Source organism: Phlebotomus papatasi, chromosome 1 (assembly GCF_024763615.1).
Source record: "Phlebotomus papatasi isolate M1 chromosome 1, Ppap_2.1, whole genome shotgun sequence".
Taxonomy (NCBI): domain Eukaryota; kingdom Metazoa; phylum Arthropoda; class Insecta; order Diptera; family Psychodidae; genus Phlebotomus; species Phlebotomus papatasi.
The window spans coordinates 4,841,163-4,868,895 of NC_077222.1; positions in this window are offsets into that span (position 1 = coordinate 4,841,163).

Sequence of the window (27,733 nt, forward strand, 5' to 3'; positions counted from 1 at the left end):
ACAAGTAATGATCGTAACTAAACAAAAATCAATAAAAACTATACTTTATTGTCTTTGAAATCGCGCGTACTTTCTCTTAATTTCATTCTGGTTTTCTCTAAATTAAGTATTATCGCTTACGATTCCTGCTTAGCAAAACTATTTATTATGATGTTGTAATGTTTTACGCAGACTAAAAAATTTTATAGAATCAGTAATTCAGTAACTGATTATGACGGAAACACCTCAATCAGACTTCTATGATAAATGAGAAAATACAAAAAAGGGTTAATTCAATATTTTTCCGCCCCATAAGTTGCTAGAACTCAGTGAGATTTTTGAGGTCCTTAAAGTATTTTTTTCTAAGGCAGAAGAAAAAAACTAGTGGGGAGTGAATAGAGTTAAACAAAAAATATGTTCACCCTCCAGACATTTTGGAGTGCTAGTGGAGAAAATGTGAAGGAGGAGAATGAAGCAGGCAAATTGGAATTTATATGGATCATCAAATACTTTCTCTGGGTGCTTTTTTTCTCACACCCACCCACTTCCTTCTATCACCCACTTTTTGTCCATCATTCTCTTACATTTTTTTCCTTCCATGCGTCGGATGGTGCTCTTAGTGCGGGTAAAAAAGAGCCACCCATACCACTATTTTCTGGCCAGGAAAAGTATGGTGGAAGAAGCGTAGGTAGAGTGACTTTGCAACAAATGGATTCCTTATATTCCGAATATACGTTCACTGTTCTTTTTTTTTTGCCACAAAACGTCTTCATACATAAATTACAATACAAAAATGCTTAGTGCACGAGAAGAAAGTAAATCACGAGGGTTGAAATGCAATTTTCATTTTTGTTGCCCAAACATTTTTCTATATATTTTCCACGGAAGGGGCTTTCTTTAAGCAAAGCTTCGAAAACTTTAAGATAGTGGCAGAAACAGCTCTTTATAGAAAACTTCTCAAGAGTTCAAGAAAAAGTGTTTTGTATCAGAATTGCATCTTTGTCACATTGTAGGGTAAGGGCTCATAATTTTGACCAGTCTGCATATAAGCATCGATGTTCCAAGTTTTAAGTGCAATATTTTCAATACTAATCGATTTTTTTTTATACTCGCTTTTCAGAAGGGTTGTTTAGAAACTTAGCAAGCTATTTATCGTCTTATTTTTACTAAAATTAGTTTTAATACGTTTAAAAATGAATTGATATGTAGAGGTGAATTGGACTCTTATTTTGGACAACTTGTTTATTAATTTGGACAACTTGGCTGTAAATTTGGACAGCTAATTCGCCTCAACAGGATGCCCATTGTTCTGCATTTCATGAACCAATCTTACCAAGTCCTCTTTCTGTTCATGTAAGACAAATGTAGAATGTCACAAGAAGCCCGAAAACTTTCCATATCATTCATTAAAGTGAGTTGACTTCGGTACTCCCAATACGCTCGGATTCGCGTATTCCTTGACCTTTCCGGGAGCCTTTCAAGGCTTTTCTCACTACATCTCTTTCGTTGAGACGATGCTCCTTTGTTTCTCCAGACATTTATACAACCTAGTCATCACAAAACCTAAAACTTCACGAAATTTCGTGAGAAAAACACCTGTCCAAAATAAGGATTACTACACTTCACTGGTAAATGTCTTAAAAAATTTCCCATTTTTCACACGAAAAATCTAATTCACAAGACAAATCTCACTTCAGGTCAAATGTACAAATCACCGTTAATGTGAATCAACACAATATTCAATGAATATTGAATAATATCACTCAAAAAAACCGAAGAAACATTGTTAGTACTTCACCACAGCTAAATAAGACTGAAGTAAACACGAAGTTCTGTCATAATTCTCGTAAGCAATTGCTCACACTGAATTTTCAACAAAGCAATTTCAACTCAAATCATATTCAAAATTTAACGTATTTTGTGTTAAAGTCTTCCAAAAAGAACAAGTACACACAGAAAAATTTTGACTCTAAATTTAAGAATATATAAGATCCTGGGAACTTAAATTGGACGTGAATCCCCGAGGCGTTTAAGTTTAGAAGCTCTGAGCGAAAGAAATGAGCTAGAATCCCTAGCTCTTTCAAATTAAGAGATCGGGAACTTAAGTTCAGCATTAGCTGGAAAATGAAAAATGTCTACAGAATTGCAACTAAAACTAAATGATCAAAGGATTTAGAATTAGGGCATTGGCATTCATTCGATGGGATTTGAAATTAAATTCCTGGGTGTTTCTGTTTAAGAATTTTCCATTTTTCTGTGTGTATTTAGATAGAATTCATTAATCCTCAAATATTGGAATAAAAATCCATAATTTTAATCAATTTATTTTTAGTGTCCAATTTTATCCTCAAAGTGTCCAAAATAAGAAACTGTCCAAAATTATGAGCCCTTCCCCTATACATCTTATAAAAAACAATCTTTAGTAAAAAAAAAAAATTCACGAATTTTTCGGGCTGAACGAGGAAAATGAAAATCTACCCAAAGCTCCGATTTCTCATCGACGACGCATTGGAAAATGTTGACATAGGAAAAATAAAAGAGAGAGAGAGAGACGTTCGAGACGAAATCCGGAGGACCATGAGAGGAAGTGAATTGAGAGTGGAATTAAGAAATTCCAGAAATTCTAAAAGTTTCGCGTACGAAAATTGCTTTTCAATCCCCCCCAAAAACTCCCACACTGCTTTTTTTCTCTGTGTCTCTTCAGTCAGAATTTTGGGGGGGAAAGCCGAAGGGAAAATTCAGCAACACTAAACAATAGTAAGAGCACAATATATATAAAAATTTAACACCCCATCGAGAGTTATTCAATTCATCCGGAAATCACTCATTCTATTCCGTGACAGGCAGAAAAAAAAGGCATCCCACCACCCAGAAAACCTTCAAAAAAAATATATATATGCACGCGCGAGTTTTCACCAGAGGGAAAATTTTGTGCCGAGAGAAGCACAATTTATGCCATGGGAATTTTAAATTTAAACTCGTTCAACATTTACAACATTTTTCGATTAACAATCCTTCAAAAAGCGATCAAAGTCAAATCAAATGTTTTATTATTATTTATTGTTGGTGGCTAAAATTGCACTCCATCGACTAACTTTTACCCACCCACCACACATCCCTGTGTATGCATTTGATTGAGCTTGATGGAAAATAATTCAGAGAAACGCCTCTCTCTCTCCTGAATCAAGCACGAATAACGAAAAAAAAGCACACGACTGAGGGTGGTATAAAAAAAATAGCAGGTGAATTTATTTACTGTACAATTTCCCCTCGTTTTTTTTTCTCTGCCCTCTATCATGCCTGCATACTTATATTTATCCGTAGAATATTCTATCGTTGTTTTTTTGTGTTTTGATATTATGATTTTATTCTGAATGTGTTACATTGAAAATTTCATCCTCGTAGGAACTTTCGATCAAACTGTCCAACTTTTTGAAGGGGCTTGTATTTCTATGTTATTTTTACCATCAGACCTTTTGCCCCTTGTAATATCAGGGAAAGAGACAAAAGTCAGAATTATATTGAATATCAATTCACATTTTCATTTTTACACACGTGGAAAAACAAAAATTTTTCACGTGGTCTGAAAACATTGCCTTGAATTGCGTTATGCTAATACATTTTTTTTACATTTACTGTCAAAACTTTTGAACCGAAGTATATCGTAATACGAAATGACCCATTTTGAATAAATTAACGAAGGCACTAAGCATACTAAGCAAACCATAAGATTTTGGTAATTAATCTGTACCATGTATTGATCTATCGATTACATAACAATTTGTAATCAGAAATTGCAAATCAAACCGACAGTACATTTTTCTATTCCGTATTATGTTTACTTTAATAAATAAGGGAAGTGTACCACGAATCGGAATGTTAAGAGACATGCCTCATATTTAGGTGAAAATACGAGCCCTCCAAAACACTATTTGGTAGTTTTTCATATGCCAATTGATACATTAGTGAGCCATTTAACTATTCCGTGTATTTACACTTTTGCTATTTATGGAAATTAATAATAATATATTGTACAGTCTGTTAAGTAAGAGCGTGACCAGTCTAACGAATTTAAAAAATGGCTTTCTTTTATTCTAAAGTGCATCGATATGTTGTACTCCTTGAGGACCACGACGCGTTACTACTAATACATAATGGATCCAATTATAATCGTGATTAACAATAGGCTGGCTTTTCGGAAACACTTTTTCTACAAAATTTACTACATTTTTCATTCAGGACCTCGAAACCAGACGAATTCGTCCTGCCAGGTCCTTGAAAGCGTGAATTGTATTTCCCTCAATCTTATGCTTAATATATAACCACATACAGTAGACTCTTCGATATCCGGCTGACTGGGGGACAAAATGACATTTAGGTTTTTTGAATGATCAACGGTTTTTCTATTTTGTGCTGTGTGAATTTATTTTCTGTCTGACAAAGAAAAAGAGAATTTTCTTCATGGTGTGCTTATGTTTCATTTTTTATCACAATTATGTATTAAAAACTTCGATACAATGTTAATAATACTTTAATTCACTCTGGACAAACTTCATGTATAGTGAAAATAATTTTGAATATATCAACCGCCAGTGTTTGGCAGCTGTCACCCGGATATCGAAGTGCTGGATATCGAAGAGTCTACTGTATTTTTAATGAAACTTTAATTTGGCGTCTAAAAAAGCCAATCTTATTGTGGACACGCTTTAAGGGTGATTGTGCGTTTGTTCAAAAATGTCATTTAGTTCATTTTCTGGTTTTATGATTTTTTCTCAATTAGGGCAGAGTAAGTACTTTTCGCCACCTTAAGGGTTGACACCCTTTTAATTCTTACACTTTTTGTCAAAATAAAATGAAATTTTGTGTACAAGTGCTTTAAAGCATTGTCTATCTATTGAACCAGGAGACTTTCCGGGAACTTTTGAGTATGTGGTTGAAAAAGTACATTTCCTGCAACAATACATGTTTCAGTACTTTTCGCCACCTCGTAAACACTTTTTCGCCACTGTGTAAGCACTTTTTCGCCACTTGTTTTCAATTGATTTTTAAGAAACAGCTGCTTTCGAAAACCCCCAAAAGTACACGGCACAGTACTTTTCTTATTTAACACCGATATTGACAATTATTAGAGTATTTCGAATGATTTTTTGCACATTTTTTATTTGCGACAAAAATCAATTGAAAATTACGCCTGTTTCAACTAAATTCCGCGAGGAGCGCCACTTGTAAAATGCTTGGAAAAAATAAGTGGCGAAAAGTGCTTACAAAACCGAAAAAATAAGCCCTATTTCACCACATCCGTATTTCTTTATTTTTTGGAAAACATTATTAAAAAATGATATTAGAACAAAGCTTAGTTAATAACGGATTGACTTTCAGTGAAAAAATATGGAATACTGTACTGAAAAAACATAAAATATTGCAAGACAATTTGTCTGAGCGTTGACAAGTTTATTAAGAACTCCACATTTTTTTGGTGACTGTTCACAATGTCGACAAATTCTTTAATTAACTTGCAAATAATCTAGTCGGTGGAGCATCTGATATGGTGTTCTGATTCATTTGGCTAGAGGTCACGAAATAACACTCATTTCGTAGTTCCACGAACTCATAATTTTCTTAAAAAGCGATTTTAATTTAGGTGGCGAAAAAGGGCTTACTGGCGAAAAAGTACAGACTCTACCCTATGCCTCAATATTTTAGGTTATGCTCAATTAGATGAGCTCGAATGGTTATATATAATGTTTCTACACCTTCTTGAATTAATTTTGTTGTTTTTTGTGGCAAATAAAAGATTGGATTCCGTTTAAACATGTTTACAATTTGTTTATGCATATCATGTGTCACTTAGCCTATTTGGCCACGTTCTGGCAAGTAATCGACATTTTTTAGCTCTTTAAATTGCTTAATTCAATTGGGAACGAACAATTTAAAGTCTTCGATAAATTTATCGGTCACTGCATGTGAAATGTTTGGTCCTGTGTGGGGTGAAAACTGAGAAAAAGCCTTCTAGAGCGACGTTTTTCATGCACTCATGACGGATAATGTATTTCTCAGGTTCGAATTTGACGTTAAATCAATATTATTTATGACGACAAAGCGTCTGGCTGCGTTTTTATGCGACTGGCTAATGACCAGGGCATAAAAACTTTTGTTTGTAAACATGTGTTCAAAATTTCCCATGAGAATGAGCGAGATGACTAGATCTAGATGTCACTCATTCTCATTGCAATGTCAAAAACGTGTTTACTAAATAAAAGTTATTGTGCGTTGGGCATAAGATTCTGATATAGTGATTCAATAAATGAGATAAACAATAACAATTTTGTTAGAAACTCGACGAAAAAAATGATTCTACAGATTATGAACCAACATAATGCATTTAGCTAAAAACCATTGCTAAAATGCAGCGAATAATTTTCAAAAATACATTTTATTTTGGGGTTCCGATATGCGGGACAACCTTCCGATTCTAGGTACACTGACGATCGCAGGCACATTTCCCTTATGTCTGTAGATTAATATATACCGGTAACATTTTATATATATAATATAAATACTGAATATTCCAGTAGATTACTTAAGTTATAATTTTGGAATATTCAAACCTGCTCTAAATACTTCAGAAATAGGGTAAGTGTGCCAAATTTCGGCATAGTTGCATGCAAGCGTCAAAGTCTTTAGTTTGAAATGTAATATTTTAAATACATATTGATTTTCTTATTCTTTCTTCTGAAAGAGTGTTGCTTGGAACCTTGAAAAGAGTTTTACCGTCCTTTTTTACTCTAAAATCATTCTTAATACATTTTAAAATGAATAAAAATATAGACATAGCTTTGGTGCCTATTTCGGCCACCTTCATTCTCATAGTTTCTTGCCCTTTAGGAATTCTTCCAATATCTTTTTCACATCATCTCGTTTGTCGAAGCTACATTTTTTGTTATTCTTTTGCATTGTATAATCTCTAGAGTACGTAAAATCTAAAAGTTCATGGAAATTCGAGGAACAAAAAAGGTGGCCGAAATTGCAAGCTGGCCGGAATTTGGCACACTTACCCTACGCTTCTTGAAACTGATTAATCTTTGACCTTGAAAAATTGAAATATCAAATTATCCTTTAAGTAAAAAAAATGTTCGACTTAGAGTACGATCTTTTCGATGACTTTGCATCTAATTCTAATTCAAGGGCAAGAAATAATTGAATTATTAAATATTATACTTTGCGTGAAGTTTTTAGATAAACCAAAACCGAAATTCTAATATTATACACCGTGCTTCAGCGTGATTTTTAAAATGTTTTTACGTGTAAAAAAAAGGCCAAATATATAAATTCAAAATGATTAAATCTTCAGTGACACATGCATTCAATTGACAGGAATATTTGTGACTCTTCTCACTTCATCTTTAATCCATGATGGCATATGTGGTGGGTATCTTTTGCGGAAGAAATCGACTGATTAACGGAATATGGTATTCGTGCAAAATGACACAGAAAATTGACATGAAGCTGAAAAAGCACTGTGAGAAAAACACGCATATATTTTCATAATCGAATTCGAATTCAAATTACTAACTCTCTCACTTTCAGATGCTATAAATTTGAATACGACACAAGGATAGGTTGGCATTTTCCCTCTCAATTGAGCTTTTGCAGCAAAAAACTCTTCGCCCTCAATTTAAAAGTTGATATTTTTTTAGGGATGGTTTTTTGAACTCTTGCTCTTTGACATTTTTCGTATCCTGCCTCCCCCCTCAAAAAAAAACCCCAAACTATTTTCCATTCAACACGGCATTCATTTTTCTCTTCCTCATCCGCGGGAATTCCTTTAATGCTATTTCACATAGCATTTACCATTTACAGTACAAATATGTGAATACGCTCGTTCTTTAAACATCGCCCAAAAGCCAGGAGATTCCATACGTGGAGCGAGGAACACGGGGCGGAAAAAGGCAAGAGTACTGAACGGTGTAGTTCATATAGAAAAATATTCTCTCAGTGTTTGCCAAGAAGGAGCACACACGCTGAAAATATCCGAGTACAAACAGAGAAAAATAATGGTATAGAAAACTCACATGCACTGCCATATCAATTCTTATCTTTCTCCCCCTAGGCGCTGTCTTTCAGTGGACAAGACTCAGTGCAAAGACACGGCATTAAGTTAAGGTACGATGGTCGATATCTGGTCACGCTCGCGACATCAAATTCATGCAGCAATTTGATGCATTTAGCTCACTTTAATTGGCCATTTCACTCACTAGATTGACAAATGAAAATCTCAGTTAATCCAGTGATAAACCTTGACAAGTTTACGGGAGTTGGTGATTGTCTATAAGTACGGTGGCGCCACTGGTTATTTACTTAGTTATTTAACGTTACAACCAAGTGGTAGGTACATCCTATCAGACCGAATTTCTTTCAAAAGTTTCAACCAATTGCTATTCTTAATCTGCTTTAGGAGTCATAGGCGGCACTAGAGCCTATTACGTACCTGTTACTGCTGGGTTGGCACCTGGTCTACGCCGTCGGATAATGAAGGCTTCGTCGGCCTTGTCTTTTCGAGGTATTTAGTCTACTGTTTGCAAACTGTTACAACCAGAAAAAAGCATTACAACCAATTCCTGTTCTTGGCCTGTCTAAGAACCTTTTACTCTTGGGTTAGTGTCCTAGTCTCCGCCATCGTATCATCGAAAAACTTGGTCAGCCTTGTCTACTCGAGGTATTTAGTCCACTGTTTGCAAACTGCTACAACCAGAAAAAAACATTACAACCACTTGCTGTTCTTGACCTGCCTAAGAATCCATCGCCATTCGAGTCCATTACGTACCTTTCACTGCTAAGTTGGCGTCCTGGTCTCCGCCGTCGCATCATCGATTGGCTTGGCCAGCCTTGCGTCTCCTCGAGGTATTTAGTCCACTGTTTGCAAACTGTTAAAAGAGAGAAACGTTATAAATTTCTGTTCTTGCCTTGTCTAAGAAACCATTACAGCTCGATCCATTTACGCACCTCTTACTTTGGTTTGTGTCCTGGTCTACACCATCGGAAAATGAAGGCTTGATCAGTTATCTCCCCGAGGTATTTAGTCCACTGTTTTCAAACTGTTAAAAGAGAGAAACGTTACAACCAATTGCTGTTCTTGACCTACCTTAGAACTCAACGCCGCTCGAACGTATTATGTACCTCTGGTACCTCTTATTGTTGGGTTGGCGTCTTGGTGTCCGCCGTTGATCCATCAAAGGGCTTGGTCAGTCTTGTCTCCTCGAGGTATTTAGTCCACTGTTTGCAAACTGTTACAACCAGAAAAAACGTTACAACCAATTCCTGTTCTTAACCTGCCTAAGGGTGAAGATCAATTGCCATTCAAGCCTATTACGGACCGCTTACTGTTGGGTTGGTGTCCTGGTTTCCGCCGTCGGTCGCATTATCGAAAGGCTTGGCCAGTCTTGTCTCCTCGAGGTATTTATTCCATTGTTTGCAAACTGTTAGAACCAGAAATAACGTTATAAGCAATTGCTGTTATTAATCTGCCTTAGAACTCAACGTCGCTCGAGCGTATTACGTACCTGTACTGTTGGGTTGGTGACCTGGACTACGCCATTGGCTAATGAAGATTTGGTCGGCCTTGTCTTCTCGAGGTCCACTGTTTTCAAACTATTACAACCAGAAAAACGTTACAACCAATTGTCGTTCTTGACCTGCCTAAGGGTAAAGATCTATTGCCATACAAGCCTATTACGGACCTCTTACTGTTGGGTTGGTGTTCTGGTCTCCGCCGTCTGTCGCATCATTAAAAGGCTTGGCCAGCCTTGTCTTCTCGAGGTATTTAGTCCACTGTTTTCAAACTGCTACAACCAGAAAAAACGTTACAACCAATTTTTGTTCTTGTCCTGCCTTAGACATCAACGCCGCTCGATTGTATTACGTACCTGTTACTGATGAATTGGTGTCCAGGTCTGCGGCGTCGATCTTTTGCAAGCTGAGTCTCCGTTGTATACTCGAGGCATATAGTTTACATATAAAGACGTTCTAAACTGGATTATCCTTGTCGACCATATATGACCAGACCATCCCACCAAGACCGAGCATAATTGATCGACCAAAGCATTCTTTAGATGTTCCAAACTGAAATGTCAAAAATATTTTTTTGAGTATTAACGATATTATAAACAGCCACACGAATTTAAAATACTTAGAATCGTAATCGTAATAGTAAGTCTTCATAATCATGTTCCTACCAAATTTCAAGTCGATAAAATGAAATCGGATTTTAGCTTAAAGTACAAAAGCTGTGATTTTTAAAGAATCAAACTAATATAATTCCTTTGAACCCATTTCTCTCGTCTTTGGAAGAAATTTTATGTCTTTCTTGTGCCAATAAGAGATGTTATCGTATGGATTAATAGTGGTGCAAAAATTCCAATACAAACCAAGTGATTTTCTAGCAATAAAACTTAATAAATCCTTAGGAATGTTAATAAAATGCCCCTGTTGAGACAGATGAGTTAATTTGGATTGGAGTTCTTTTTTTTATTCTTCTTAAGGTAATAAAATTAAATAACATACTTTAAATGTTAGATAGCTTAAGGAAGAAAAAACCAAGAACTAACTGAAAACGTTTAATACCCCGTTAAGGGTTAGGTTTAACTTAGTTGTAAATTAAAGAGAGTTAAAAATAAAATTTAGTTTTGCTACAAATTTTGGCTCAACTTATAGCAAAATTTCTGTCCCTATACCCTAAAACAAGACTCAGAATACTCCATGGCGGTATATTTTGTCTGTCTTTTATTTAGTGTCGGATATGTGCTGTATTTGGTGTCTCTAAGCGGATATGTGTGTAAAATCTCCCGAGTATATGACAACGCAATGTAGCCGACACATTGTGTATATTTTAAGCATTTAGGCATTTTGGGTGAGACCACGCTGAAAATATGCAAGTCGACTCTCTTGTTTTGGACGGCCACAGTCAATAAGCAACATTTGTGAATTCCTGGCAAATATTATTCTAAGCTCGATGCCTTGAGGAGATAGAGCAAATGTGAAAAACATCACCGTGCATTTTCTCACAATCGTCCACTATCAAGTACTTTCTCGAAATGCGCTTTTACAGGAAAGACACAGAGAGAGAGATAATCTCAAAGCATTAGGAAAAATTCTTATCGACTATTCTCACATAAATCATCTTAAGGTGCTAATATTTAAAATATTCCTTTTGCACGATTGCCTAGTGCCTAAGTGCAAGAGACTCATGAGCCTTGGGTAGAAGAAAAGTTAGATGGTGAGTGTGATAAAAGAAGTTGTGAGAGGAGGATCATCGATCGTTGCAACATAACGCCGCGTCGAGAAAAGTGTGAAGAGGTCAAAAGTTATCATAATAATGGTGTGAAGAACGTCTTGAGAGGAAGAAAAAAAGCATCACGATGTCCAGTAGCCGGTTCTTGTAGGACGTGCCACTTGGCTACCATCATCTTCATGTCTCTTAGCCTCCTCTTCTCTTTAACATCCCACCCATTGCTCCCCTCTTCATTTCAAAATGCACAGATGATGCGTGTTTTTCACTGCAATATTGTGTATAGGTGAATTAAATTAATTCAGAGTATTTTGCATGAATGCATGATTAATTTCCTCTTGCCCTCCACCTTTAAGAGAAGAGTTGCTAAAGAAAAAAAAATCTGTAAATAGATACGATTTTTCTTTTAAGAAGAATGACAGATGGTTTTGACGTTTATAGAAAATTTTAATCGTAACGATACTCGTTTATCTTCACGATTCTACAATAAATTCAGGGACGTTTCCTGTTTCCTATATGTTTCTAGCGTGCCAAAAAAAATTTAGATTTTATCAGCTGTTTTCTGTCATTGTAGAATGAATTAGTAAATAATACAAATACAAAGTAAAAGCCAATTTAATATAGAATAAGCAACCGAAAACCCCAAGTTGGCAACTTACGTGGTTTTTGAGATATCTCGTGATATGTGTACGTAAACAGGGAAAAATTTACACTAAAACTGGTCGCATTTTTCAGAGGTAATGTCACCCCCCTGAATAAATTAATGCACTACACCTGCTAACATAATTTGGCAACTGTGCACGAAGAATTGCTTAGAAAACCCCAAGCCTACTATCTCTAACCATTTGGTTTCTATTCCTTACGCTGGCTCGATAAGCAGACGAATATAAAAGTCAAATAGTACGCCGTCACTTTTCCCAATTCTACAGATTTCTAAAATTAAACTAAAACAGAACAGAACTAAAACTAGAACAGAATTAAACTAGAACAGAATTCTGTTCAATCACTTTCAAAATAAATTAATTATAGCGAACAGAATTCTGTTCAATCACTTTCAAAATAAATTAATTATCCATGGAAAACATGGGCTGCTGGTTTAATTGTACGCATGATACCGTTGGCAAGACTTGTGGTACGAGTCGAAAACGAGTTGAAGTGCACGTTGGCAATTAATCAAGATCAGTGGCAAAAAGACAGTCAGAGCCAGTGTGTCCCCATAGCTCAGTTGGTAGAGCATTCGCCTAGACAGCGAAAAGACCCCAGTTCGATCCCGGGTGGAGACAGGATTTTTTCCGGTCTCTACTTGGGTTAAAATTGTGGTTGGGAATCACTTGTTCTGATTGTCGCTCTCTGTGCATAAACACAATTCTTGGGATTACGTACCAAGCGAACAGATTTCTGTTCAATCACTTTCAAAATTAAACTAAAACGTTTTTGATAAAACGTAGATACTCTTTAGACCAAAGCAATTTTAAGCCACGCCCACTTCATAATTCTTAATATTTTCAAATTCATCTTTATCTAAGCTACATTCAATCATCAACTCTGATCCTCAACGCACATTTAAGATTAAACAGAGACCTGAGAAGAGCCCCGACATATGCAAAAGGAAAACACCAAATTAAAAATTATCTGCAATAAGAAATATTGGATAGACGTACGAGAATAATTGTTCCAATTTTCATTCCGATGCTATAATTTTCCGTTGGCCGGATCTCAAAACTCCCGCAAAACGTTTAACGATTTTCTCCTTTTAAGCACTTTAGCACCTCATTGCAAAAACTAATCAACAAAAAAATTAGATCAGTCGAATCAACAGTTTCTAGTTTTTGTGACAAAATTCAGAAAATATTGCCCAAAATATTGGTGAATTAACCCTAAAAAAATTACCAATGCATCCCACTTCAATATCAGAATAGTCCAACGTAATGATTCTGATATTAAAGTTGATCTAACACGTTGTGAAAACTGCTTCGATTTTGTTTTTCGCGTATCAGGTGGAAAAAAAAAGTTTTCAGTAGAGCAAAAAAGTCTATTTTGATCAGACTTTTTGCGCTCTGCAGAAAGGCTTTAAAGTAGCACTTGCAGATGGAATTTCATGAGGTTACATGGGGTATAGTTAAGCATAGATAGGGGTAGGGGTATTGGTCAATTTTAAGGATGAAATCTTCTTAGAAGATGGTAGAAAATGATTTAAAATTCGGGCTCCTGGATCCTGAAATCCGGCCCCAAAACGGTAATATCCCGAAAAGACGTTGTTCAGCTTTAACATGGGGGAACTGCATGAAACCGGGGCCGCCTCGTATACCATTCTATAGCATTGTAAATACATCCGATCCATTCACCAACATACCCAACTCCTATACACCATCCAATTCACCATTTCCAACTTTAACTTGGTTGAGTGTACAGTGTCGACCCCATGAAAAATCCTATTTTCCCCGACACTCTGGCGCATTGCCCGTGAATCCAATACTTTATGGGTGAGACTGTATTCCCGTTCCAAATGCCCAGAAAGTACCACAATTCACAAAACAGACGCAGCAATTTGACATTTCTTGCTTCATACTGGGGCGCTCCACCAGAAAGTTTTCCATTTTCCCGCCATTTAATGCTAGCAAATGCTAAATATGAAACTTTGTTGGCATGTTCGCCCCAGAAAGTATCACATTTTTCATCCTATCTATCACTGTTGTTGGTAAACTACGATTACTATGGGTACAGCCAACCCATGAAGTATGGCATTGTTGGTGCAATGCTCCACCATTGAGGGTAAATCCAACACTTTCTGGGGTTGCCAGCTAAAATTTCTAAAGCAACTTGTCATGTGAGAGTGTGTTGGTGTGTTTTCAATTCCATGTACAGGGTGGCTTTTTTCCCCAGACTCGATCTCTGTCTCTGTGTGGAGTCAATGATGGCTCTCTGGCTATATGTAGCACTAGGCGCTGTGCGCCTAGGGCCCTTCCTCAATGAACATAGCGGTAAGTGCACTCTAGTAGACCAATTAACTGTTTTCTGAACCATCTGAAAAGCAATTCGAGCAATTTTCCATGCTACCAACTGTATTTCGGGCAGTTTTCAAGTAGTTCACAAGCCTGCCAACTTTATACGTCAGTGTTTGCAGTTGGCAAAGTGCAAGTGGGAGGCAAGATCAAACACTTATTATCTCTTATTTGCATTCTCGCATTTCAGAAAATACTAATATTAATATGCACATATGATATAACGGATATAACTACGCGATAAATCTTTTAGGAGCGTAAGAGTGTTGACAGACCTAATGATTAGCCGAGAGAGGAATTAGCGTAGTTACATTCGAAATAATGGTAAAACTACATTTCCATCATTTTCCACTAAGTCGTCTCTCGGCTTAAGTCGTAAGTATGTCTAGGGCATAAAAGTTTAAGCTTAAGCTTTATTGCAATAACTAAATAAAAAGTTTCAAAGCATGTAACTGAAAGCCCTAAAAATAGTATCCCTGTTAAGAAAATAATGCATAGGGGAAGCCTTGAAACTTTGAATGACGGAATTTTCATACCACTTGATTTTTTCCTATACTTCTGAATTAATATTAGGTCTTTAAATTGTTCAGTGCATAGAAAATAACACTCAGTGTAAAATACAATGATACAAAAATTTGTTTTCACTTAGTGATATACTTCAGTTGAGAAAAACTTTATAGCCCTATCACTCCAAAATAAAGCAATCGTGTGAAAAGACGGCTCTGTTTGAGTAATATCGCTCCTTTACAAGGGGCCAACTAATTTTCGGCCATTTTTCAGGAGACAACATGAAAGATTCAACTTTGTGTAAATAAGTATCTCAATTTAATGACTGAACAAAAACAATTTATTTCTTTTCTATTTGTATGAGCATTAATATGAACAGAACATGGAAACTTTTATATTTTTACCTTTCAAAATATGATTTTTATTGAGTTAGCTCCTTGCCGTTCTAAATGATGTGCAAATTTTGCTGAAGTTATAGAATGACAAGGGATCAACTTGCTTGAGTTAGTCCCCTGTTTCACCAAAATTTGAACGATGAATATATATTGTGCCCCTTTACTTCAAACAAAATTATGCAAGTAATCAAAAGGATTAAAATTTTGAAAAAGATTACTAATAACGAAATTTAATGACTTATATCGTCTGAAAATTTATTAAATTGTCTTTCTAAGTGCATTAGAATCTCAAAATCGCAAAAAAGTGAATTGACCCTTTGTAATTTCCAAGAAGCGATATGTAGGGGAAAGTACTCTCCCTTCGATCATTCATGCCTCATGCCTTCGAATAATGTGAATTTTCTTTTAATTTTCCTAAGACACTTAGGGTAAGGGCGCATAATCTTGGACAGGGTGCTTATAAGCATCAATGTACTAAGTTTGAAGTGCGATACTTTCAATACTAATTTACTTTTTTGTCACTCTCTTTTCAGAAGGATTTTTTAGAAATTTGGCAAGGGCTTACTGTCTTTGTTTTTACTAATATTGGTCTTAATACGTTTAAAAATGAATTGATATGTAAAGGTGAATTTGGCTTTTATTTTGAACAACTTGGTCATTAATTTGGACAACTTGGCTGTAAATTTGGACAGCTAATCCGCCTCAATAGGATGCCCATTGTTCTTCATTTCATGAACCAATCTTACCAAGTTCTCTTCCTGTTCTTTTAAGGGAAACGTAGAATGTCACAAGAAGCCCGGAAACTTTCCATATCATTCATTACAGTGTGTTTACTTCGGTACTCCAGGGTATGCGCGGATTCGCGCATTCCCTGGCATTTCCGGGTGCCTTTTAAGGCTTTTCTCACTACATCTCGTTCGTTGAGACGATGCTCCTTTGTTTCTCCAGACATTTGTCCAACCTAGTCATAACAATACTAAAACTTCACGAAATTTCGTGAGAAAAACACCTGTCCAAAATAAGAATCATCACCTCACTGGTGAATGTCTTAAAAAATTTCCCATTTTTCACACGAAAAATCTAATTCACGAGGCAAATCTCACTTCAGGTCAAATGTACAAATCACCATTAACGTGAATCATCACAATATTTAATGAATATTCAATAATATCACTCAAATAAAGCAAAGAAACATTGTTAGTACTTCACCACAGCTAAATGAGACTGAAGTAAATACAAAGTTCTGTCATATTTCTCTATTTATCTGGTGAACCGGAAACCAGTTACTAACATATGAACAATAAACTTTGTTTCGTAGTCATGCGTTTGACATTTCACTCAGATTGAGTGAAATTTATCACTAGTCGTCTTGCTCACTCTTATTTCGAAATTTCAAAAACATGTTTGGCAAACTTTTGTATGTTGCTTATTTTGCCCAACGCACAATGTTTGTTTAGTAAACATGTTTTTGAGATTGCAGTGACAATAAATGAGATCCAGATCTAGTCGTCTCGCTCTCTCCTATAGGCTGTTTCAAATACATTTCAATGAAAATGAGTGAGATCTAAGATCTAGTCGCCTCGCTCATTCTCATGGGACATTTTGAAAACATGTTTACAAACAAAAGTTATTGTGCATTGGGAATTGAGATCATATCTATGGTAAAAATAGTAGCTTGGAACCAAACATCCAATATGGAAACACACACTTTTCTTTATATCTTTCGATATATATATATATATATCTACACACATAGAATGAGAGCGAGAGAGAGAGAGAGAAATTTTGCCTCGACGCTTTTTTTGGTTTTGGAATGAGAGAAGAATCGACGACGGAGCCAGATTCTCTTCTTCGTCATATATAATTCTCTCTAGATATATCACATATATATATTTTAATCTATATTCTCTTACACACATATATATACGCCATGCATGGCTGGTATTAAGAATTTTTTTTTCTTCTTCTCTCCAACAACTCCAACTTGTATTGGTTTTAACTCCATAGGCGAGTTTTCTGCTGGAAACCCTGTCATATATATTTTTTTATCATTCGCCTCTTGCGCCTTCCATCTTCCAACACATACACACAACCTTTTTTCTTGACAAACAACAAAAAAAAAAGATGTGCAGGTGGCTGTCGCTTTATTCAACTTTCTTGGGGATTGGGGAAGACAAAACAAAACAAAAAGTTAAAAACGTTTTTGAGAGAAAAAACTATCTAAAAAATGCACTATAAAAAACATATTTTCCGCAGAATTTCTATATAGTTTTGAATTTATGAGCGTTTATTTTTAACTAAAAACGTTTTGGAACGCTTTGTGAATCCGCCATTATATGTATGCATATAGATTCGAGTCTAAAATCTGTGAGACTTGAGATTTAGAATTCCTTGTTCTTTTATATTTCAGTGAGAGTGAATGAAGATTAGACAGTCATCTCTCTCCCACGCACAAGCACTTTCGAAAACATGCTTGTAAAGAAAATATGTTTTCGAAAGTTCCTATTAGAGTGAAAGAGATGACTAGATCTAACAAAGTTTGATATACGATTTATAAAAAATGGATAAATCTTTATAAAACTAATACAATAAAAATTTACAAAATTTTGTAAAAATTTCAATGTTGTATTTCAAATTTAGGACAATAATTTTCTTAATAAATACTACAAAATTTCTTAAGGATACATAAAAAATAAGAGGTATCAATTCATCAAAATCAGAGCCTTCATGAAAACATTGTAAAAAAGCCAAAATGAAAAATCGTCCATTGGTCTGTAATCTTTCATCTATTCCTCTTTCTCTCGGCATTTGTCATGCAAAAATTTCTTTTGTCCAGCAAAAATAATCAAGATAATCAGAAGGATACTGCACCCGATACGAAGAGTCCCTTCAAAAGAAACAAGTCCTTTGGAAATCTCCAAGCAAAGATGTTCAAGACGTTACAAAGTGAAATTGGAACTACTTTGAAAACTAACACGACAAAATGACTTGAGGACAAAGCGCAAGTATTTCGACATCAGAATATTTATTCTAATCTACAAAATTCCCTAACCCTTTAAACTTATGGTAATTATTACGAAAAAAATATATTTTATAAAATAGTGCGAAAATAATTAAAAATACTGTAAGATACAGAGAATTGCATAATTGTTTGAATTTTGAATTCTTAAAAAGAAAGTTTAAAAATGGAAGTAATGGCGCATGTGATAAGTCTTTCATATAAAGTCGGCAGTAGCCGTAACTGTGGAAGTTATAAAATTCTTCAACGGTGTTATAAAGGACATTTTCTGAATCATACGAATTTGCAAAAGAATAATCTCTATCTTAAAGCTTCTACACATTGGGAGCAATTTTCATCAAAAATTTCTTTTTTGAAGAAAATCGTCTGCACGGCTATAGGTAGAAACGTCAAAATTCTATCAAAAAAGCAATCTTTGGCGAAAATTTGTCCCAATGTGTAGAGACCTTTACATCTTAACCAAAGAAAGTTCTTTTCGTTGGTTTAAAAAAAAAATAAAAAATAGATTTTGGAAAATAATTTTAAAAAAAATCATCGAAAAAGTTTGGGCCAGTATTGAGATAAGTCAAAAACTTTCTTTTAGAGGAGACAGAAGGGTAGGAAGTAATTTAGGTGAGTTAGTTCGCTAGAAGTTGTTGATTTGTGTGAGGGTCACTGAAGACCGAAAGTCGATATCTCTTACCGTTTAGAAGCCAGGATGTTGAGAAATTAAAAAAAAATGGATTGTGGAAACTACTCTCACGTGGAGTTCGAGCAGTTAAAAAACAATTTTAGATAGATAATAAAATTTCATTTTTAAATGTGTTAATTCGACTTTTTTTAATTTACGAAAGTCAGTTCATTGTCAAAAAGGTCACAAACTACACTATTGAGATAAACCGACCATGTTCAATATATAACTGGAAACTAGCAGATGCAATATGAGAGCTTTTTCACTGTTTTACTGAATATATTGGTCACCAACGCCAAAACGGCGGTGGACGCTCAAAACTACGTAGTCTTATCATTCACAAGTAGATCTTGAAAAGTTCGAAGATTTATTTGAAAAGCCAAAAAAGAAACATTCTTATTTATTATTTTAATACTTTTGCAAGGTGGCTGAGATACATCCTGTTCGAATTTCGAAGTGCTCAAGTGTAAAACAGAACAACGACACTTACTTAGTGTTCTTGTCCCATTATTTAATCACTCCATAATCACAGAGTAACCCTTTTGCCAGCTTCTTAGTGTGATATTTGATAAATTTTCCCCACCTAGTTCGAAAATTTAGTATGAAAATTCGAAATTGAATTTGAGTTCTTCGAACATCAACGACTTTTTGTGCAAATAGAGTACCATTTATCTTTTACCCAAGACACATTTGGAGAATCAAGCTCTACTTGTGTTTGCACCCAGTCTTTCCATTCACAGCTGGTGTTTGATTCTCCAATAGTGTCTTAGATAACAGAAATGGAAGCCTATTTTCTGAAAATGTCATTGATGCTCGAAGAATTCAAACTGGATTTCGTATTTTCGAACAAAACATACGTGGAAGGTATAGAAAATTTTTGAAATATTACTAAACAGCTCTAAAAAAAATTACTCAATAATTATGAGGGGAATCATAATGGAACAATAATATTAAGAGTGGCCTTGCATTATTTTTTCTCACGAAAAAAATGAAGAGAGACACTCAAAACACTTCGAAATTCAAAATGCCTGGAGTGAAAGTAGAAATTAATTTTCGAATTTTTCTCAACTGTAACAACTGTGAATGAAGCAAGTTTCTTACCACAAGGATATTGTACTTCTAAAGCATTGTCGATGAATAAAATATATCTATTTATTTATCTTTGACAAAATTCGTAAAAGAACGTTTTTATTAAAAATCTCAAAAGGCGTCTGAGAATTCGAAGAAAATATCCGTTGTATTGTATGAAGTTTCGCCAGAGGTTACCATCAGCCAAAATAATAATTTTGCAATAAATCTAATAAATGAGATCCAAGTATTAATATAAATAAATTCATTTTTTACTTCAAGAGGTACTTCAAAATAAACGAGTATTAATTTACGCTGAATACATACAGTGAGTGTCAAAAATTTGTTGCCTAATGCATGTTTGAGAAATCAAGTGAAAAAAATGATAGAAAAAATTACTTTTTCAAATTTTGCTTTTTGCAGATGAGTTCCCTGTAATCCGTAGATATTATTTATATTTTCCAAAAAAAAATAATTAATTTTATTTCATATAAAAATAATTGTTTTCCAAAAGTTGGTTATTTTTGAGAAATCAAAAGTTTGTTGCCTCATTTGAAAAACTAATTTAAAATGGTCAAAACATGCAACCAACTTAATGTTAACCGGTTACATTTTGAGTTTATGTCAATTGAGAGGCCAATGGTTTTTTAGATTTGATCGTGCCGCATCACCATCGCTTTTGACGATTTTATATAGATCCTGTAGAGATTTTCTATAAAATTGAACAATTTGCGAAGAAGATTCATTCTAATAGTATTTCTGGACAATCTTCCTCGTTTTAACTTTTTCTAATTTGCTATTTTAACCTAAATTATGAATTATAAAAAAAACTGATTTTTTCTTCTTATTATCAATTTAGAAACATGCAAACCCACCATTGCCTCTTAAATGGCATAAATTCAAAATGCAACTGGTTTACATTACGTTGGTTGCATGTTTTGACCATTTTGTATGTTCAAATGAGGCAACAAACTTTTGACGCATAAAAATGACCAACTTTTAGAAAAAAAAATTTATATGAAATGAAATATGAAATATTGTTTTCAAAATATGTAAATAAGATCTACGGATTACAGGCCAATAATTTGCAAAAAAAAAATATTTTAAAAGTACAACTTTTTCTAACATTTCTTGCACATGGTTTCCCAAACATAGGGTACAGTGGTACAAGTTGGACTGTGGTACAAGTTGGACAGGGCTTTTTGTCTTGACATTAGTACTTCATTTTTATTTGTATATTTTTAATGCTTTAGTTTTATAATTTGGTTCCTTGTGTTTAAAAACAAATTTTGTACTGTATTTATCAAGAAAAAAACCATGTCCAATTTGTACCGGCGAATTGTCCAACTTGTAACACTAATTCCAAATTATATCACTTTACCTTACATGAGGCAACAAACTTTTGACATCTACTGTATTACCAAAGATACTTCGAGGTACAATTGAAAAGCATCTAATTATTTTTTCTTATAACAAATAATGAATTATTAACCATGGTATATAGTTCTGTAAACATTTAATTTTTTAATTTATTTGTAGTTCTGGTTATTTCACTTTCCAAGAAATATTTGCAACATTTGTACGCAAATCTCTTCCCCACTTGACTTAGAAATCTCCTTAGACTTTAAACCCTTCAAATTACTCTGCTTTGGGAAAGGAAAGTATTCTAAGTACGAGATTATCTCAAAGCCAATGAGCTCCTTACTGCGAATACTCTGAAATTGTCGTTCTTTTCCACGAAATTTTTGGGTGAAAACAAAAAAGTGAGAATTTTGAGACATTTTCTCGAAAATAGTCATGAATCTAATATTAACTCTGTGCTAGTGTTGTGTTATAGTCTTTTGGCGCCCTATTTCAATATTAATTATGAATATTGTGAAATTCACAGGCACAGCATGAAAATCTATGAGTATGGTGTCTTGAGAAAATCATCGTGGGTGGGATGAAGAGTCTTCCAATGGCAAAAGGAGTCTCTCTCCTGTGTCATGTGTATTAAAGTATATTCTATATAATGTATTTCTATCACATGAAATGTCATTACCGATTTCTGTACATCCTTCTATATACTCTCGACTTTCTAAATAACAAACCACCTCCTCCTCCTCCCCCCATTAACCACCCCAAAAGTCACTAAGGGGTGGCCTAAAGTTTCTCTACGAGCATGGGGAATTGTATATGTGAGAAATGCAGATATATTGAAGAAAAGTACTAGTTTGCTTTTTAAGCATTTTATGCTTAGGAAAGAAAATGATGAAAACTTTTTTGGGGAGGAATAAATGAAAAATATTCCTTTGACGAACTTCAAAATAAAAAAGATAAATCATTATAATTCCCCTTTGGGTCTCTCTTCCTGAACCCTACCCAAAATCCTCTCTATCCTCAGAAATATGACATGAAAACAAGGGAGGAGATATATGAAAGGGTCACAAGAATTTCCTAATGTCTCGAGACGAAAGTTGACAATGTTCTAGATTAATCTAGTTTACAAATAAATTTTCTGTACAGACTTACAAGAGGGAATGTGAAAAAAACTAATCCCGATTTTATCTACAAGGATTCCAGGCAACTCTGCTAAAGCGCAATATCAATGGGAGGGAATTTAATAAGGTGACTGTCTCCTATTTGTCATCGCCTTTGGACACAATTTCCCATCCATAGCACCAACTGAACAAGTGGGTCTGAAAACACAAGAGGGACACGACGGACACGACACTGATATTCTTCTTCATCCTCTATGTCCTGCATCCCTTTTCCAGGACCAAAAATCTTTTATAACAGAAATATATTGAAATTAATGAAAGAATAACTCCACAAAATGATTAGAGAAATTCACTTTAAAAAGAAGATGAAATTAATTTTCGAAGAAAATATGAGATCACTGGAGGTTTTTCCAAGGGGGAGATATTAGCATGGAAGTGGTGTACAGTGAGGTGGAAGTACTGCGGAAGTGGAAGTCTCAAAAAATTAAATGATTTTTGATTTTTTTCATTTAATTATACAGTGCCCGCTTTCTAATCCGGATCGCCGTAATCCGGACGAGTTATTGACGGTTGCATTTAAAACCATTTTGAGGTTATGTTTGCATGTGTGTTCAGCAATGAAAATGAATTATCCTGTGATGCTTTTATTTAAAAATGAAGTATAATAGCATAGAATTCTCTAATTATGTCTTTTTAAGCTTCTTTAAAACTGTTATTCTAATTTTAGAAAAAAAACCTTGCATTATATTTTCGATACGTTGAACAAATTCAAAAAATCCATCCGGATTACGAAGCGGACATCTGTCATATTGTCTCCCAATCATCCGGATTACAAAGCGAGCACTGTAGTATGAAAAGTGGTGATAACCATGTAGCGCAATTAAAGCTTATCCTGGAGGACTAAATTTATGCCGGTTTTTTGTCGCAATTATCGTCAATTCCTCATTAAAATCCTCGTTAAAAATTCAAATATCGTTAATTGAATGCCTTCCAAAAATTTAAATTTAAAATTACGATTTTCAGTTGAAAAATATTCGAATCTAATAAGTGCCATAAGTAGTCGATTCTTTGAGATGGTTTTGCTATTGAAAACTATCGGGAATAACCAAAACTAAATTACAGGATATTAATTTATCCTACAATTTTTAGAAAAAAATTAAGAATTAAAAAAATGAAAAATATGGAGACATTAGAATATTAAAAAAAAATAATAATTTATTATTACATGGGCGTACCCAGCAAGGAGCAGGGGGGCAGCTGCCCCCCCTAGAAGCGTCAAAAAAATTCAAAAACAAGCGAAAAGTAAAAAAAAAATATACTTATTCAGCAAAAAATTTAGTTTGACCAGTAAAAAAATCCAAATCTTTCCAAAAATGGGCCTAATTTTTCAATTCATAAAGATCGAAAATTTCATGAAAATTCTATTGCTTTTAAAGTTATAAATTTAGTCACTTCTCAAATTTGATGTTTTACTGCTCATTTGTAGAGGGTCAATACAAAAATGAACTTATAAAAACTCAAAAACTATTAAAAGCCCAATGGAGGAGGGGGGGGCAGGACAGGACAAGGCTCTTGTCCGTACTGTATTACATTCAAAAGTAATAAAGTATATTTTCTGAAATTTTCTTTTAAAAATTCAGCTGTAGGGATCTGATTTTCGGAATACGGAGACCTTTTTGAAAAAAAATTTTCTTTACGATGGACAAGATTTCTTGACATAAATTCATCCGAAATTTAAAAACCAAATATTTCCTGATAGCTAATGAGTCGAACCAGTCCTTGATCATCAGCATCATTGTCATTTTCAACAGCATATCCCTATTGAAGTTGCGTCCTTGAACGAATGGCATTTTTGAAGTATTTTACACCATGTTTCGTTTTATAGAATAAGTTATGCCCAACGCACAATAACTTTTGTTTAGTAAACATATTTTTGACATTTCAATGAGAGTGAGTGAGATCTCGTTCTAGTCATCTCGCTCATTCTCATGGGAAATTTTGAAAACATGTTTACAAACAAAAGTTATTGTGCGCTGGTCATTATGATCAAGTAAACATAAAATCCTTCGTTCGAGGACTAGTTTTATTCATAACCTAACAGGAAATATTAACGTTTTTAATATTAGAAAACATAGCTAAATGGCTGAATTTTGATTTTTTTTCTTAAATTAAAATGCAGCAAATATAGTTTAAATCTTCTTCTTATGTCCAAGAACTTGAATTATTTTTTTTTTATTATGCTGGAAAAGAAATTTGGAAAAAAGCATTCTGTTTATTAGTCTTAAGTAAATTTCGTTAAATAAAAATGTCAAAGCTGGAAATTTTTAGAAGCATATCATTAATTCTCTAAAGACTGATAGTCCTTTTTGCCTTGAAGGATTTCACAAAACGAAATGTTAAGATCAATGTTCTATATTAAGTTTAATAAAATATAAGCTCCAAAACACTATTTAATGTTTTTTTGTATATGCTTATTATTATCAGCAATGAATAAAGATAGGTGTAATAGTAAAAATGCACTGTATTCTACAGATCGGAAGGGGCTTTATCAGATGTTTCACGGGTAGTTGATTCTATAGATTAAATATGAACTAACGGAATGCATCCTTGCTGTAGTTATTTGGTAAAAAGTTGCGAATAATTTCTAAAAATTAATTTTATTTTTGGCCAATAATATGGGAGACAATGCACTATTGGTCCGAAGAACACTGATGATCGTTCCTTAATCAATACCTACAAATTGGGCATAGGCTAATCTCTCGTGAAAAGTAGGACCAGTTTGTATATATAGATACTTTTTATCTCATTTTATTTTTTATGCTTTTTTTTCAAAATAAAAATTATGTACCCCCCCCCCCCCCCCGCCAACAAAATTTAAGACTTAGCCCCCCCTAACTGAAATCCTGGGTACGCCCTTGTATTATTATATAATATTTATGACTCAAGTTCTGAAATATTATTTTTGACACAACGACTAAAGTAGTGTAAATCAGAATCTGCAATAATTATAAATGGTTCTTATATTTTTGAGCTTTAATTCGACAATATATTTTTTATTACGAACTTTTTTGGGGTTAAATTAAATTATAATAAAAATAGAAAATTGTACAAATTTTTACTAACTAGTTTGTGAATTTTATTTAATTTTTTTTTGAAACAATAATAGTATATTAAAGAAACGAATATTATAAATGAATGACTTTTTTTTACCAACATTTGAGTTGCACTGGAATATCAAAACTAACAAACTAGCAATAAAAAAATTTATAAAAAAGTGATAAAATTAGCTTTGAATAAAGTAATGAGAATTAGAAAATAGACCTTTAAATTTTGTTTAATTAAAAAACAATAGTTAAGTGATGATACACTGTTTGTTTCTATGCAAATTTCTTGATTCATATTTTCTTCTGAATTCTATTTTTTATTTTACATATTTGTTCTTTGTGAAAAAAATGAATTTATTATAACACTGAAGTTTGCAGAGTAATTCCGCATGAATAAGTTTTCCAGATTAGTATAGAAAATAAATTTTCCAATAGAAACTTTTAAAATAGAGATTTTATTTTCAGTTGAATTAAAATGCAATAACGATATCCAAGAGAATAAAAAATAATAATCCAACTGTTGAAGAAAATTCAAATTACATTTTAGTCGTTTCTTTTAAATTCAAACGCCAGAAAGTGCCTGGAAGTGCTTAGAAGTGCAAGAAGTGCTGGAAATCACCTATGACACTTCCAGAAGTGTGGAAATCTGTGACGCTTTCCATACGAATTTAGGAAGTGTTGGAAGTGGTGTACACGATATTTCGACAAATATCTCCCCCTTGGGTTTTTCTCTTACTCTCAACATCCTACCAAAGGCACAAGATACAGAGAACCCCTTGGAAATAAATAAGAAAGAAAAAGAAAAACACGAAAGGAAGACAAGGTAAAAAATGAAAAATATCACATCCTGTTCTTTTCTTTCATGGCAGAAAAGCACAATAGTTCGCCTCGGTTGTCTTCCTACCTTCAAAACGCTTTTCTCCTGATTCCTTTCTTCTTCTCTTAACATCCCAATATTCCTTACCATCCCGCGCACTTTTCTTGCCTTGCTTCTGGCATTTGGATCTTCTTTCTCGACATGTTCAATAACTTTTTTTTTACCTCCATCAGCATCACTCCAAAGCACATACAGTAGAAGAAAAAAAAACTCCCAGAAAGCATTGAAGTCATAATGAAATTGACAGAAAATTTTAAAATTTGTCTCTAGCAAAAATTTCTTCTTTTCAAACTATCCTGACACTCGCAATTGAATGGAGCGAAAGATTTAAATTCATGTGACATACACAAGAAAAGCAAAAAAAAAAAAACATAACCATCGCTTTTGTCGTCCATCGAAGGAATTTCCAGGAGATGAGATTGAAAGAGTGTGACTCAAAAACTGAATAATGTACAAAAGAGGACCCAGAAACTAGTGCACTATAGTGTCAAACTGTTCTTCAGGACTTCAGGTGAGAGGGACTCCTTTTTTTTCTCCCTATATAACCTATCTTGGCCATTTCCACTTCAGCAACCCTCTCGGATTTTTTTTTACCAACAGAGAGTCCTCCTTTCAAACTCATCTCGGGGAGTTGATGTAGTGAGCTGGTGCGAGTGTGAAATAAAATAAATTACAGAGGTGTGCAATTCTTCCTCTCGTTGAGATGAAAATCCTTGCAGGATTTTTAGGGGTGCAGCACATACAATCGCTTGGAGAACAATACATCATTTTGTGAGGGTTCAGTTTTTCACCAGAAAAAATATTTCAAGAGAAATAGAGGAATTTACATTAATTCTCAAAATCTAGGTTTCATTGTAGAGTGTTATATGTTTCTCCATATCCTTGTCGTAGCTGTACTTCGACAACTTTTTCTTTCAAGCTGCCATAATGGCATAAAAAGATGTCTTACTTAGATTTACCCAAATTTAAAAATGCAAATCATATGTAGCCAACTTCAAGGCAAAAGAAGATAGGTACCGTCAGTACCGTAGATTCAAATGAATTTGCCACTCTGCTGTTTTTTCTTAGTCTAGTATTAAAAAATGCACTTCACCAATCAGGCATGGTAGATAGGATCCCGGGGCTCCCGCATCTACCAGGCCTGAGCTAAGAGAAAATCCGAAGTGAATTTGGTGGTGTCTGTTGGCATTCTTCGAAATGCCGCGAAAATTCACGTTGAGAAAATGAAAAGTTTTTTAATGTGCAAATTGTTTAATTCATTAGAGTTAAGTCATTTTCACAAGAAACCCCTTTTAATAATTTAGTTGAAAACAGTTATTTGGGTTAATTGTGAATAATTGTCGATATT